Here is a 16899-nt window from a genome sequence, read left to right on the forward strand (position 1 = left end):
CATGCAGTAAAATTGAATACAATTCGATCATCCCCTTGATTCAAGTTGAATCAAGTCAATGTCTAAGATCTTCACGATCAAGACCCCGATCGTTCCTTTCTCAATCCTCCGATTGTAGAAATTTTGTTGAGCGGATCTTCAATCCCTCAATCCCTTATGCACGGCTGAATTGATTACCAAAGCAAATCGATCGTCAAAAACCTTCGAACAAAATCTTTGATGAAGAAGGAAAAACCCTAAGGTTTTATACAAGAAACACCCTCAACACTCTTCACTCGAACAAGATGAATGTCTATCGTCGAATCTCGAACAAGACAAATATCTACCGTCGAACCTTATCAACACACGTTCCTTACTTCGATCGAGAAAGATGATTATGTGTGATTCTCGATCAATAAGCGAAAGGTTGAAGATGAGAAGAGGCTGAGTCTATCTTTCACGTTTCTTGTTGAATTGCTTGAGAATGATCACTTGAGTATTAATACCACATACAATGCATAGGCCAAAATGAAAACAGCAGAAAACCCAATTTATTAGCGACAGGTCGACCTGCTCTCTGCATAGGTCGACCTATTGAATGCTTTGCACCTGAAAAATGAGCTATGTGTGATGCTTGCGTCGACCTGAAGGGTCGGCGTGTGCATACTCGTGGATTCCCCAAACGACCATGCGTCGACCTAAGAAAGCAATGCGTCGACGCATTCTATTTTTGCACTTGAGCAGCCAAAGTTTGATGCGTCGACCTGAAGAGTCGGCGTGCGCATTCCCGTGAATTCCTCAAATGCTAATGCGTCGACCTAAGAGGGTGATGCGTCGACGCATTCAGCCTTTACCTGAATTTTTTCATAAAGGTCTTGCAATAGGTCGACCTATGATGTGTGTGAGTCGACCTATTGGTGTTTTGTGGCCAAAAATGCTTGTCTTGGTTGCATGTGCTCGATTTCTATGATTCCACTTAAGTTGCGGTTGATTCACAATATTTTGACAGCATGAAAACAACACCTTGCCCTCACACAACTGTCGTGACTAACAATACAATGCACAACCAACTGTCGTGACTAACAACACAATGCACAACCAATTGTCGTGACTAACAATACAATGCATAACCAACTTTCGTGACTAACACCTCTAAGACTCAACTAGTCCTAGCCCTCTTGAGAAATCTGACTCAACTGGTCTCTCAACGAACAGTTACAAAATAACTTTAAAGTAGTGTTTCAGATTGCTTCTAATAAGCTTTAATCACAACTGTTATATTTCACTAAATTTTTAGTACAAGAGATATGAACTCAGAATAGTAAAGAAAAATTTCTTCTGCGAAAGAGTTCTTTGATTTGTAATTGCGTTCGTGCTCTTTCTTCTTTATATGTAAGCTTTTCTTTTGTTCGTCGTTGTTTTACACATGTATGTTCTTCATCAAGTGATCTTATATTTATAGCTTCAAATATTTGTCTGTTATCTTTAACTTTGGAGATAACATTAATTACTTGCGTGCTTGCTTTTTGTTTTTGTTTCTCCAATGAGCTGCATGTGCGTTGCTTCTTCAATCAACCTTGGGAATTGTTCCATTTGAGTGTTTCAGCCGTATTTTAATCATTATGTTTTTAACGGCATCTTATCTTCATTCAGAATTTTGCATCTATTCATAACTTCGGTTCTGACTTGAATATAACTTCTAATAGAGTTTGTTTTTCAGCGGATGGTGCATTCAGAAGTTACTTCATTAGAACTTTCAGTAGCTTTTCTTTTCAACGTTTGTTCATGTTCTAATGGCGCTTGTATTAGAACGTCTTCTGAAATGAGAAACATATAATTAGAGTACCACATTTACTTATACAAAATTTATTTACTTGTTATCATCAAAACACTAATATATGATTAGAATCAAACTATGTTCTAACAATCTCCCCCTTTTTGATGATGACAAAACATTTAAGTTCTGATCAGAAATTTTGTATATAAGAAGACAATCTCCCCCTGAGATGTATAATCTCTCCCTGAAATATATAGTCTCCCCCTAAAATAAATACTTAGAAGAAAAATTTAGAAGACAACTTCCCTGAGTATATTTTTCTCTTCAGCGTATCTCTTAAGAATATTTGGTTGTATTTCTTTTCAAAGTACTTCTTTAGAAGATCTATATGATTCTTTTTCAGAACATTATTTTCATATGATTTTCCTGTAACTTTTAGAAAAAAAGAGAACGGTACAACAATTCATTGTACACTTGTCAGTAACTGTTTTGAGATACATCTTTTAACTGTTAATTTTATCAAGTCAAAATTTCACTTATTAATTCTCAAATCAAAATTTTCCAATCAAACTCTTACTAATTCTCCCCCTTTTTGTCATAATCAAAAAACGTAATCAATTCAGTCTTAATCAGTATACTGAGAATGAAATGTTTAAGGTTTTGAGTTCAGGTAAGTTATTATGGTATCAAAATAGTTTATGTTCACCCCTTATATCAATAAAGAAAATGCAAAAGCAAGGAAATTTTTCATTAATGAAAAAAGAAGAGAGTACATTCACTAATAACTCAACTAAACAAAAAACTTCTAATAGTTAATGTGGAAGTCTTCACAAGTGAAGTAAAAAGCTTCACATGGCTCAGCAAACAGGACTTCGTCGCTGTTAGGAAAGTCAGCGTTGCGAAGGATTTCCACAAATTCTGCAAACTCGAATAGAGCTGCAAGGACTCGATCGTATGGAATGTAAAAGTTCTGACTGCATTTGAAAGCCAAGAGAGATTCTCTCAAATGCCCAAAAATGATGGCAGGAAGGTTGATTGGTCAACCTTTTTCAAGGTGATGGATTAGAAGACGATCTCTTGAATGCAAGATCTTCTGGAAGTTTCCTCGGGGCAACAGATTGAGGAGGACGAGACGAAAGGATACCCTTTTTGTAGGAGATAGAAAGAATGGATTGTTTAGAACTCGTCGAGAAGTCTTGTCGAGATCATTTGGGACACCAAATGCATTTACATAGTCAAAGTATATTAAACATGCAGCATTTGGATTGGATGGATAGCCAATGATGGCGGCGATGGATTCTTCGGTTAGGATGAAGGGAATCCCATGAATGCTCAGATTGTCATTGCTGACAGAAGCATTTTTCCAGAATTCTGTTACCAAATTGGTGACGATGGGACCACGAAGAAGAATGTTGTACTTTTCCCATCCTTGTTTTTTGAAGCAATCAAAGTAGTATTCATTACTTTAAGCCAACCAGAGAAATTTCTCTTTAAGGACAGTGAGGGTTGTTTGAGAAGCCATGAAGAGAATGATTATGTTTTTAGAGTAGCAACAAGAATTAGGTTTTGGAAGAGATAAAGATTATGGTGATGGATGTGAATATTTATAGAGGAATGAAGGAAGGAAGAACGCTAACGTATAACCTTATGCAATTAATGCATGAGATTGCATGCCTAAGAAACATAATGAGAAATATTGGAATACACAGAGGATAGAAGCATTATGATTAATGATATTAGGGGAAACGTAACAATTTAATACAACAGTTACCAAGAACTCGTGCCTTAATAGCTTGCATGCGTGACCTTTCAGAGATTTGAACACGTGTTCAATATCCTAAGGTTAGCATGATATAGTAGTTTTATGTAATGAACTTCTGAACCATGTTAGAAATGAACTTCTGAACCAAGTAGTTCAGATGTTTTTAAATGGTTTTACTTCTAACTTTTCAAGAGTTTAACAGTCAGATAGTTCAATTTAGGCAATGAAAGATTTAAAGGCAATTTAGAAATTTAACAAGACTTTATTCTGGACACATTTCCATACCAATACTTTTTACTATGAAATTGAATATATCTTCAGAAAGAGGTTTTGTGAAGATATCAGCCCATTGATGGTATGTATCAATGAAATTTAGACTTAGTATCCCTTTATGAATGTAGTCCCTAATGAAGTGGTGTTTAATTTCTATATTCTTAGCTTTATAATGCAGAATAGGATTCTTTGAAAGATAAATAGCTGAAGTATTATCACAGAAAATAGGAATCTTACGCTCATAGATGTGATAATCTTCTTATTGACTTTTCATCCATAGCATTTGAGTGCTACAACCTGTAGCAGCCACATATTCAACTTCTATAGTTGATAGTGCAATTGTAGCCTGCTCTTTGCTATACCAGGAGATCAGGTTCCTTCCCAGAAACTGAAAGCTTCCAGAAGTTCTTTTACGTTCCACTCTGTAGCAAAATCAGCATCACAATATCCTACTAACTTGAAATCTTTGGATTTTCTGTGGAGCAATCTAACATTAGTAGTACCTTTCAGATACCTCATAATTCGCTTGACAGCAATCAACTGAGATTCTCTTGTATCTGATTAGAATCTTGCACATAAACATACACTGAATAGAATATTTGGTCTAGATGCGGTTAGATAGAGTAGAGTTCCAATCATACCTCTGTAGAATTTCTGATCTACTTTCTTACTTACCTCGTCTTTTCCCAAAATGCATGTAGGATGCATTGGAGTTTTAGCTTCTTTACTTTCTGATAAACGGAATTTCTTCAGAAATTTTTTGGCATACTTTGTTTGATGTATGTAAGTTCCTTTAGAAGTTTGGTTAATTTGAATTCCCATAAAGAATTTAAGTTCTCCCATCATACTCATTTCAAATTTAGCTTGCATAGAATTAGAAAATTCTTTTCCAAGAGAAATATTAGAAGTTCCAAATATAATATCATCAACATATACTTGACAAATTAAAATATCATTTTTAAATGTCTTACAGAATAAAGTTGTGTCCACTTTTCCTCTTGTAAAATCTTTATCTAGAAGAAAGGAACTTAGTCGTTCATACAAAGCTCTGGGAGCTTGTTTCAAACCATATAAAAATTTTTTAAGTTTAAAAACATGTTCGGGATGCATTGAATCTTCAAAACTAGGAGGTTGATGGACATAAACTTCTTCTTCTATGTAGCCATTTAAAAATGCACTTTTGACATCCATTTGATACAAAGTGATGTTATTTTGAGCAGCAAATGAAATTAATAATCTAATAGATTGAAACCTGGAGACTGGAGCAAAGGTTTCATTACAGTCAATGCCTTCTTGCTGACTATATCCTTGTGCAACCACTCGTGCTTTGTTTTTGACGACTTTTCCTTGTTCATTCAGTTTGTTTCTGAATACACACTTTGTTCCAATGATATTGAATCTGCCAGGTCTTGGAACAAGATCCCATACATCATTTCTTGTAAACTGATTCGGATCTTCTTGCATTGCTATAATCCAATCAGTGTCTTGAAGAGCTTCATCTATAGAAGTTGGTTCCACCATAGAAACTAATCTAACTAGTGATTCTTCGCTGTTTCTGAGAAATGATCTAGTTCTGATGGGGTCATCTTTTTTTCCAAGTATGACATCTTCTGGATGAGCTGAGTTAAGTCTAGAAGATCTTTTCTGAGAGTTATCTTCTGAGATTCTCAAGTTCTTCATAGATGATGTAATTTGAGGATCTTCTGATTTGTCTTTGTCTTCAGGCTCTTCAGAGTTTGTAGATATAATTTCCATACCTGCAAAATTTTCAGCTTGCTTTGGCTCTTGATGGCCAAGCTTATCATCAAACCTAACATTGATTGATTCTTCAACGATCATAGTTTTTGTATTGTATACTCTATAACCTTTTGAAAGTCCAAAGTATCCAAGCAGAAAGCACTTTTGTGACTTAGAATCAAACTTGTTCAAATGTTCTTTAGTATTCAAAATATAACAAGTACATCCAAAAGGATGGAAATATGAAATGTTGGGTTTTCTGTTTTTCCACAATTCATAAGGAGTCTTTTCAAGAATAGGTCTTATAGAGATTCTATTTTGAATATAACACGCTGTGTTGACTGCTTCTGCCCAAAAATGTTTAGCCATATTGGTTTCATTAATCATGGTTCTAGCCATTTCTTGCAATGTCCTATTCTTTCTTTCAACTACTCCATTTGTTGAGGAGTTCTAGGACAAGAGAAATCATGAGAAATGCCATTTTCATTAAAGAACTTTTCAAAGAGATTGTTCTCAAACTCTCCACCATGATCACTTCTAACCTTTATGATTCTAAACTCTTTTTCATTTTGAACTTGGTTACAGAAGTCAACGAACACAAAATGTGACTCATCTTTGTGTTTTAAAAACTTAACCCAAGTCAATTTGCTATAGTCATCAACAATTACCAATCCATACTTCTTGCCTTTGATTGATGCAGTTTTCACTGGACCAAATAAATCAATATGCAGAAGTTCTAATAGTCTAGAGGAAGAGACAATATTCTTTGATTTAAAAGAGGGTTTTGAAAACTTTCCCTTCTGACATGCTTCACACAAAGCTTCTGAGTTGTACTTTAGATTGGGAAGACCTCTAACTAAATTACGTTTATTAAGCTTGGATATTCTCCTCATGTTAACATGTCCCAATCTTCTATGCCAAACCCTTTGCTCATCGTTAACAGACAGAAGACAAGTGACTTTCTGAGATTTTAGATCAGAGAGATCAATTTTATAAATGTTGTTCTTTCTCTTGCAAGTAAATAGGATTGATCCATTTTTCTGACTTACAGCTTTACATGATTTTTGATTGAAGATAATATCATAACCGTTGTCACTTAATTGACTTATGGACAACAAGTTGTGTGTTAATCCTTCTACTAATAAAACATTAGTTATGGAGGGAGAGTTACTATTACCAATGGTTCCGGAACCAATAATATTTCCTTTTTGATTTCCTTCAAATCTAACGTCTCTGCCAACTTTAAGCTCCAGACTTTGGAACATAGACTTTTTTCCCGTCATATGTCGCGAGCATCCAGAGTTCAGGTACCATGACTGGTATTCAACTTTGCTGTGAAGTACATCTGCAACATAAATTATTTTTTCCTTAGGTACCGACATCTTTCTGGGTCCTCTTTTGTTAGAGTTTCTAAAGTTCTATTTGAACTTTGGTTTAGCATGGAAATTTTTAGAGTAATATGTATATTTGATATCATGTGTGTGACCAAAACTAAATTGTTTATGCAATGGTTTATATGTGATATTCATTTCATCAACAGGTTTAGGTTGGTATGTTTCTTTCCCTTCGGGAGTTTCATATCCAATTCCTTTTCTGTTGTTTCTACTCACACCATAGATCATTGAAGCCATCTTGCTTCTATCTATGTGTAATACGGTGAACTGACTTTATTTGAAATGTACGGTAAGCAAGAGTCGCCACTGACTTTTATTTTATCCAAATTAACATAAAGGCTAAAAGAACAGGAAAAACCTTTTAAATAAAAACTGAGTTCGGGGGGTAATTTATGCAAAGGGAAGGTGTAAGGCACCTTTTGCATCCATGGTTATCCATGGGCTCTTAATTGCTTTGCTCTTTAGTTTTGAAGCCAAAAGTTCAGAAATGTAGAAGAAGAGAATACGGACTTTAGCTCGTAAATGAGCGTATCCTTGAGAGTGTTTAGAAAATAGAGTAGAAAAAGATTTTTAGAGCAAGGCAATTAGGAGCAATTACCTGGTTAGATGAAAAATGTTCTTTAGCCTTTCAGGGTGAAAGGGTCTATCCATGCCATAAGAGGGCAGGAAGTCTTTCGTTTGGATGTTAAAGGGTCATCGAATCATCGTTCGCCATAAGACTGTCTCATGCCATAGAAGGGCGGGTAATCTAAGGGAAGGATCAGAATAGCCATCTTCGTTAGGCAACCAGAGGATACCTCAGCACTTCGTAGGCAACTTCGAGGGACGAGGTCATATTTGGCGAATCGAAGGCAGCATCATTAGGGACTTATGACCTTGAGAATGGATTGAGGGTAACATTGCTGAGGTATCCTCGTATTCGAGGGACATGGCTATTCTGCAAAAAAACACAAGGCAATAGGCAACAGGCAACAAGAGGGGTTACCCTAAAGGGGCGTGGGTGCAACAATCACGTGATCGGATTCAGTTATATTATCTTGTAATTAAGTGATTCTAATTTAATTCGAGGTTAACACTCCCTAGAATTACTAACCACGCATTTAATATAATGATGCAGTTTTAAGTGCCTTCAAGGCCAAACAATACAACCTCGAAGCAGTTACATGATAAAACATGGGGAAGGGGAGAAAGCAATAAAAAAACCCAGTAAAGCAATAAGGGTTGACATAAGTAATAATAAAAGGAAGAGTTAAAACAGATTAGGTTTTAGGGTTACCGACTAATCGAGTTTTAGGGTTACCGACTAATCGAGCTTTGACCGGCTGGCCAACCCTGAAAATTGGAAAAGGAAAAATAAAAAGCAAAGGGTGAGTGTAGGCGGAGTTCATTATTATTTGAAGGTAAACCCTAATTTTAAATAAAAGAGGCAAAATAACAAATATTTAAATAGGTATAGAATAAAATCAAGGACTTAGCTTTGATCTGATATGGTTCGTAGTCGGAGGAAATCCTGGTGCTAACCTTGAAAAGCTGCACAAAGGAAATTTTTTAGTGCATGAGTGATCTAATGACAAACCTCGCAACACTGATTGGGCATAAGTTAACCATGGTTAATAAAATAAATAAAGAACCAAATTAATTAATTATTGGTTTTTAACCTAATTAATTAAATCGAAGAAAAAAAATTTTGATTAAATTGCCAAACCCTAATAAGTATTTTAATCAATTAATAAAAATATTAACCTAATTAAATATTTAAACAATTAATTTAATCATTTAATCAAAATAACAATACTATTAATAGAATGTTGAACCCTCGATAAAAAATAAACAATTGTAAAATTGTTATATAAAAAATTTAAGTTATAAAAATAAAAGTAAATAAATAATTAAAATAACAAAGAAAACAAAAGTAAAAGAAATAAGTAAAAAAACATTTATATAATTAAAATAAAATAAAAAAAATTAGAAAAAGACTTAGCTGGCTGATCCTGTGTGGCACGCTGGCGAAGGACTATGGTGGTCCTGCAAGAGCGTGAGTGTTGGATCCAGAGTGCTGGTGATCCGATGGTTGGACGTTGAGGGCGTATTATCATAGCGTGTGGAGAGGCAGCACCGGATCTGTATCAAATACTTTGTAAAAAAAATAACAAAACTTGGGGATCGAACCAAGGTTATCATGGAAACGCGCCCCACTTCCTTGCCATCCGTGCTGCGTATTCTTAGTTATTGATATAGTACATGGGACAAATTATATACACAATAAAATATTGATGGATCAGTCAAACCAAACGTTCAACGTGGACCCCCCACTTACGCGCGCACCCAATGAGGAAGAGAGAGAGCGCTCATTCGCGGACTGACCAATAAAAACCTGCCTGGACACCACGCAAGCCAGTAGACTGGTCTGAGAAGATTCAAACCACCGCCTGCGGCGGTTACCTTCATCTTCTCCGATGAGGAGTTTTTCAATACCTGCGAAAGAGCCGTGGTAAACGCAAAAGGAAGACCCTACTCCCCTATTTTGACCCTTGCGAGTTTGATGGAAGCATCGATTCGTCCTGAAAGTGCCTGCATAATGCTCCACGAAGAAACAGAAAAGCTTGCCCTAACAATGGCACTTTGAGTTCTAGGCGTTTAGGTTCACATGTAACACGTTAAACTCATTCTAAGTAAACTCCAGAATATAATTATGCACTTAAAACATGTTAATCAGGTGTGAATTAGTGAATACGAAGTCAACAAAACTCACCTCACATGAAGACGAATGAAGCGGTTTCGGGTGGCCTCAAGCTTCAGTGATGGTTGAGATGGATTCTTGGGATCTCCAGGAAGAGGACTTAACGCTTAGAACGGAAGGGGAATGGCTGTGGAGAGAGTCCTCTATAGCGGGGAAAATCTGATATTGAAGCCATGAAATTGACTCGAATCAATATTCCGTTTGAAATCGCCACCGCGCTTTATTTTTTTCAAAGGAAAAGGGAAAAGAACGTAAAACCCAAAGTTTTGTTTTTTAAAACAAGAAAGAGAACTCAGGTTCGGGTGTTGATTATATGAGGGGAAGGTTTAAAGCACCCCTCATATCTGTGGTACTCCACAGGAACCTTTTTGAAAATCTGTGTGGTGTGTGCTAAAAAAAAGGGTTTGTTTTATTTTTAAAATAAGCTCGGCAAAGCGTTAAGCCTTGGGCCTACATACCTCCTCGGTGCAATGGAGAAGTCAGAGCTAATGTAGTTCCGCTTTTTGGGAAAACATTTTTAAAACGAATAAACACTTTATCGTCGTTGGAGAGAAATACTCAGCCATTGATCTTGAGCATGAGAACAAACGAGTTCTTTGCATCGCTAATGAAAGAAGGGCTCCAACTCAGATAAAATCGACGAGTATGCCACTAGCTCTCTCACGCGGAAAAGATCTCATTATATCAATCAATTTCAAAATCGTGGGGTATAACCACTCGTTTCGACAATTAACGGTGTCTAAACTCTTGAAGAAAAGCCACTAAGGGCGAAAGATATTTTTTAAGGAAAAGTTTTGAAAAGGTTTGCAAACATAAGAAGGTTTTTGAAAAGGGGAGAAGATTTTGAAAATTTAAGAAGGGGAGGAGATGAAGATGCTATCCTATTGCGTAAAATAAAAGCTAAGGAAAAGAACAGTCTAACCGAAATAAGAAGCCAACACTTGACATTGTGAGTCAAGGTAGATTTCCCTTCCTTTGGACTTATCATTACCAAACCAAACATTATCACTTGGGGATCCAGATGAACTTATTATCTTAGCACCACTTTGCATTAAGCACATTAAAATTCTGACGAAAATCGGGCAGAGTAACGGCTGTTTTCGGGTAAAATCCTTATCTCAATGCCTTGGAATTAACCATCAAGGGCTTTCAAGGAAATACCTGCACATACAAACAGACAACAATCCAATGCCAGACAGACAGAATAACAGCAGAGTAATAACAGAATAAGAGTCCAGAGGCACTAGGTCCATAAGTCCGAATCTCCAAAATGCTAGGGATAGTAACCAATAGTCCAAAAGAGAGCCTGAAGTGTTTTTTAGATTTTGGTTGTTTATTAGTGTTTTAGCATAAAAGTAAAGTATGGTCCAAGTGGACAAAAGGAAAATAGCGGAAGCATAAACATATGTCCAAGTGGACAAAGAGAAAATAACGGAATTATAAACGTCCAAATGGACAAAGAGAAAATGGTGGAATGTAAATATGATGAAATGATAAAATAAAGCGATAAAGCGAGAAATATAAAGAGCGGTATAATAAATGGCGGAAATTAAAGTTAGTGGTTAGATGTTAAAGATAACCATCTTGAAACATGTCAAGTATGTTATCAAAGTTAGTAATGAAGATCGATGGTGAGTGAATGATGTTCTCGGATTTAAATTCAATGGAGGTTTATCAGAAGCTTGATAAAAATCATAGCGACTACACGATAAATACCTCCACAAGTCTTAAATCACCACATACAATTCTCTTCCATATTTGATCTTTTATTGAGTCGGGACAAATGTAGGAGAACTCTCCATGTATCAAGATCATCAATCAAATGAAATAAGAAGGACAAGAAGAAATGATCTAGTCTTTATCAAGAATCCATAGAATTCTCAAGATATTAAGACTTTCATCGATCAAAAGAAAACAAGAAAAAAGAGATAAGAATGGAAACATAAATTGATCTAGTCTTTAACAAGAATCCATAGAATTCTCAAGATGTCAAGACTTTCATCGATCAAAAGGAAATAAGATGAAAAGATAAGAATGAAAACAAATTGATCTAGTCTTCATCAAGAATCCATAGAATTCTCAAGATATTAAGACTTTCATCGATCAAAAGAAAAATAAGATGAAAAGATAAGAATGAAAACAAATTGATCTAGTCTTCATCAAGAATCCATAGAATCCTCAAGATGTCAAGACTTTCATCGATCAAAAGAAAAATAAGATGAAAAGATAAGAATGAAAACAAATTGATCTAGTCTTCATCAAGAATCCATACAAGATACAAGATACACAATCATTGGTGCTTGATGGTCCCTCTTATTGATGAGGTGAGTGCAACACCATAAACAAAACTTCCAAGCGAAGCTCTTGATTAGTGATTGGGATATGAATGATATAGGATCTTAGGGTCAAAAATTGGGGTATGACAGATGCCCCTATTTAAGTTTCTTCGCCGTACCACTGACGATAACACATACCAACGTTCCACTGAAGGCATGAAAGAGATATACCACCGTACCACTGATGATATAAAAGGGATAAATCATCGACGTACCACTGACGATGAAAGAGATATACCGCCGTACCACTGACGATAACACATACCAACGTTCCACTGAAGGCATGAAAGAGATATACCACCGTACCACTGATGATATAAAAGGGATAAATCATCGACGTACCACTGACGATGAAAGAGATATACCGCCGTACTACTGACGATAACACATACCAACGTTCTACTGAAGGCATGAAGAGGTATATCACCGTACCACTGATGATAAAAGAGATAAATCATCGACGTACCACTGACGATGAAAGAGATGTACCGCCGTACCATTGACGATAACACATACCAACGTTCCACTGAAGGCATAAAGAAATATATCATCGTACCACTGATGATATAAAAGGAGATGATTCATCGACGTACCACTGACGATGAAAGAGATGTACCGCCGTACCATTGACGATAACACATACCAACGTTCCACTGAAGGCATGAAGAGGTATATCACCGTACCACTGATGATATAAAAGGAGATGATTCATCGACGTACCACTGACGATGAAAGAGATATATCGCCGTACCACTGACGATAACACATACCAACGTTCCACTGAAGGCATGAAGATAACATAATCAAGCATGTCTCAAGCTGAACATCAGAGCAAAAACTGCTATAACAATCTTTTGATGGCTTTAGAATAAATGCTGCCCAACATTAGGGAATATCAGGGCTAAGAGAACACAGTAGTTGAGTTCTACACCATATTTGAACCAGGCCAAAGGTGCATTGAGTGGAACACATTCTTCTTCCTTTGCATTATGAATACATCAGCATATCCATTCCTTGTAATGTACTCATGAATCAAAGTAAAACTTCTTTTATAATTTTCAAAAGGATTTTGTTGAAATCAATTTTCTTTTTGTTTCAAAAATTACTATCAACAATAAATGACATTTTGAGAGATATGGAAGAAATGAGATTGCCAATAAAGGGTAAAGGCTCAAACTTTTTTAATAGAATGGTAGCCTGCAAAAGGAAAGACCCCATGGATTATTACAAAATTTGGAAAGTAGTAATTTTGTGGAAAAGGTACATTGAAATGTAATGACCCCATCCTCTCTCTCAACTTGGAATTCCTGAGCAAAGGCTTCCGTTGAAATGTGTTGAACTTCTTCATGATAAACAGATGACTGCTGATGATCAAGTCTTGTCTGATGTAGTTACTTGCCATGGATCCCTAACTTTTGCCTGGACCGCCCTTTCGGGTTTTCAGTCCACCGGGTATTTTATTTTGTTTATGTCTCTAATTTTTGCCTGGACCGCCCTTTCGGGTTTTCAATCCACCGAGACGCTCTTTTTTGCCTAAGCCGCCCTTTCGGGTTTTCAACTTAGTGAGCTGTTCTTTTATTATTTTTAGGCAAAGTATTTCTTGACTACATCAGCATTCACGGGACGGGGGAGCTCCTCTTCATCCATAGTTGTAAGAATTAATGCACCGCCAGAGAAGGCTTTCTTAACAACATATGGTCCTTCAAAATTAGGAGTCCATTTGCCCCTTGAATCGGAGGTAAAAGACAAGATTCTTTTGAGCACGAGGTCGCCTTCTCTGAATACACGAGGTCGAACCTTCTTATCAAACGCTTTCTTCATTCTTTTCTGGTACAACTGACCATGGCATAAAGCCGTCATTCTCTTTTCTTCTATCAAATTCAATTGATCAAACCTGCTTTGACACCATTCAGCCTCAGATAACTTGGTTTCCATTAAAACTCTCAGTGATGGAATCTCAACCTCAATGGGGAGCACTGCTTCCATACCGTAAACCAAAGAAAAGGGAGTTGCCCCTGTTGAAGTACGAACAGATGTACGGTACCCATGCAAAGCAAATGGGAGCATCACATGCCAGTCCTTGTACGTAACAACCATCTTTTGCACAATCTTCTTAATATTCTTATTTGCTGCTTCAACAGCTCCATTCATCTTTGGCCTATAAGGCGAAGAGTTGTGATGTTCAATCTTGAAGCTTTCACACAGTTCTCTCATCATGCTGTTATTCAGGTTCGAGCCATTATCAGTGATGATCTTGCTCGGTAAACCATATCTGTAAATGATGTTGTTCTTGATAAATCTAACCACAACTTGCTTTGTCACATTAGCATATGAAGCAGCTTCTACCCACTTGGTAAAGTAATCGATTGCTACCAGGATGAATCGATGTCCATTCGAAGCCTTGGGTTCAATCATGCCAATCATATCAATACCCCACATAGAGAAAGGCCATGGGGAAGAAATAACATTGAGAAGTGTCGGAGGCACATGAATCTTGTCAGCATACACCTGACACTTGTGACACTTCTTTACAAATTTGTAGCAATCAGATTCCATTGTCAGCCAATAGTAACCTGCTCTAAGCATCTTTTTAGCCATCGAATGTCCATTGGAATGGGTACCAAAAGAACCTTCATGGATTTCATGCATCAACATGTCTGCTTCGTGTCTATCCACGCATCTGAGCAAAACCATGTCATAATTCCTTTTATACAAAACATCAGCATTGATGAAGAAACTGCCAGCCAATCTCCTCAAAGTTTTCTTATCTTTATTTGATGCCCCAAGTGGGTACTCTTGGGTCTGAAGGAAGTGCTTAATATCGAAATACCAAGGCTTTTCATCTGTTGCTTCCTCAACTGCAAATACATGAGCAGGTCTATCAAGACGCCTGATTGTTATCTGAGGTTCCTCATTATGGAAATTCACTTTGTACATGGAAGACAATGTGGCTAAAGCATCAGCCATATGATTCTCATCTCGAGGGATGTGGTGGAATTCAACTTTGTTGAAGAATGTCAATAGTCTTCTGGCGTAATCTTTATAAGGAATTAAACCAGGATGACGAGTTTCCCATTCTCCTTTAATCTGATTAATCACAAGCGCAGAATCTCCATAAACATCAAGAATCTTAATTCTCAGATTAATGGCCTCTTCAAGTCCCATAATGCAAGCTTCATACTCAGCAATATTGTTTGTGCAGTCAAAACATATCCTTGAAGTGAAAGGTGTCGCGGGTCAAAAAATCATCGCCACGAAATTGTAACAAAACAGAGTCGCCACCAAATTTTATTTATTCCAATGGGAAAGGGAAAATATTGATAAAACCCACAAATGAAATGAAATGGACAAAGATGGTCTTCGCAACCAAATTTGGGTTCGGGAGTCGGTTAGGCAAGGGGAAGGTATTAGCACCCCTTACCTCCATCGTACTCGATGGGACCCATTTAGTTATTCTTGTGATTGATTGTTAGCTTATTATCTACTTGCGTTCTAATTATTATATGGAAAAGAAAGAAACGGGATTTGTTTTTTTATTATTGTGCTCGGCAAGACATTTGAGTCTTGTGCCTACGTATTCCCTCGTGCAATGGGAAAGTCAGAGCGTTCGTAGTTCGTGGCTACGAAATTATTTTTTTTTTATTTAGTGTGCTCGCCAAGACATTTGAGTCTTGTGCCTACATATCTTCAATGGAAGAATCAGAGCGAATGTAGTTCGGAAGAACTACGAATTTGTTGGTAGATTTTATGGGTCTAATCGCACTTGGGCGGGAAGACAAATTTTGAATGTGGTTCGCACTTGGGCGAGATTTGCACTTGGGCAAGGAAAAGATGAGTTTGAATTAAAATTATTTTATGAAAAAGTGGAATTCAAGTATTTAAACAATGGCTTAACGGCCATCGCCTAAAACACTTGAAAGAACATTTATTAAATTGAACTTGATAAGGTTTTTAATGGGATACAAGCATTTAAACAAAGGCTTAACGGTCATCGCCTAAATGCTTGAAAGAGCAACTTGTACAAGTACGTACAAACCCCTCTTGGGTGGTGAAAGAGATTAAAACGACTCGAGTTTTGAGAAGTCCATAATAGGATACTAGCATTCAAACAAAGGCTTAACGGCCATCGCCTAAATGCTTTAGAACAAATTGTACAAGTACGTACAACCCCTTCTAATTTCATCGATTGTGGACTCAATTCAATTCGATTGTGAAAGCGTTTTGATTGGAAAAGGAACTTGGTATTGACCAAGATTTGTTATGAAAAGATTCGCACTTGGGCGAGGAAAAGAAAGATTTGATGAATTGAAATTGTTTAATTTTAATGTTTGTTGAAAGATAAGACAAATCGATTTTTTTAGGGTTTTTTAATGGAATCTAAGCATTCAAACAAAAGCTTAACGGCCATCGCCTAAATGCTTTAGAGCAACTTGTACAAGTACGTACAAACCCCTCTTGATTCATCCATTATAAACCAAATTCAATTTATCAATAGCGTTTTGTAGAAAAAGATGAGACAAATTGAATTTTAAGGATCTTTAATGGAATCTAAGCATTCAAACAAAAGCTTAACGACCATCGCCTAAATGCTTTAGAGCAACTTGTACAAGTACGTACAAACCCCTCTTGATCCATTAAAAACCAAATTCAATTCGATTATTGAAGGTATTTTGAAGTTTTTGATTATGAAAAAGATTTAGAAAAAAGTACTTGGTGTTGACCAAGATTTATTATGAAATTGTTTGAAGTGTGAGCTCTCATGAATTAAAAGGAAAATCTTTTTGTTATTTTTAGATATTTTGAAAGAAATCCTAAACATACATCTAAATATGAAAAATATTTTTGGTATTTTTTTGTGAAAATATTCTAATAGAAATGTTTAGGTTTTAATTATTTTTAAT

Source organism: Vicia villosa, unplaced genomic scaffold (genome assembly GCF_029867415.1).
Source record: "Vicia villosa cultivar HV-30 ecotype Madison, WI unplaced genomic scaffold, Vvil1.0 ctg.003111F_1_1, whole genome shotgun sequence".
NCBI classification, from domain to species: Eukaryota; Viridiplantae; Streptophyta; class Magnoliopsida; order Fabales; family Fabaceae; genus Vicia; species Vicia villosa.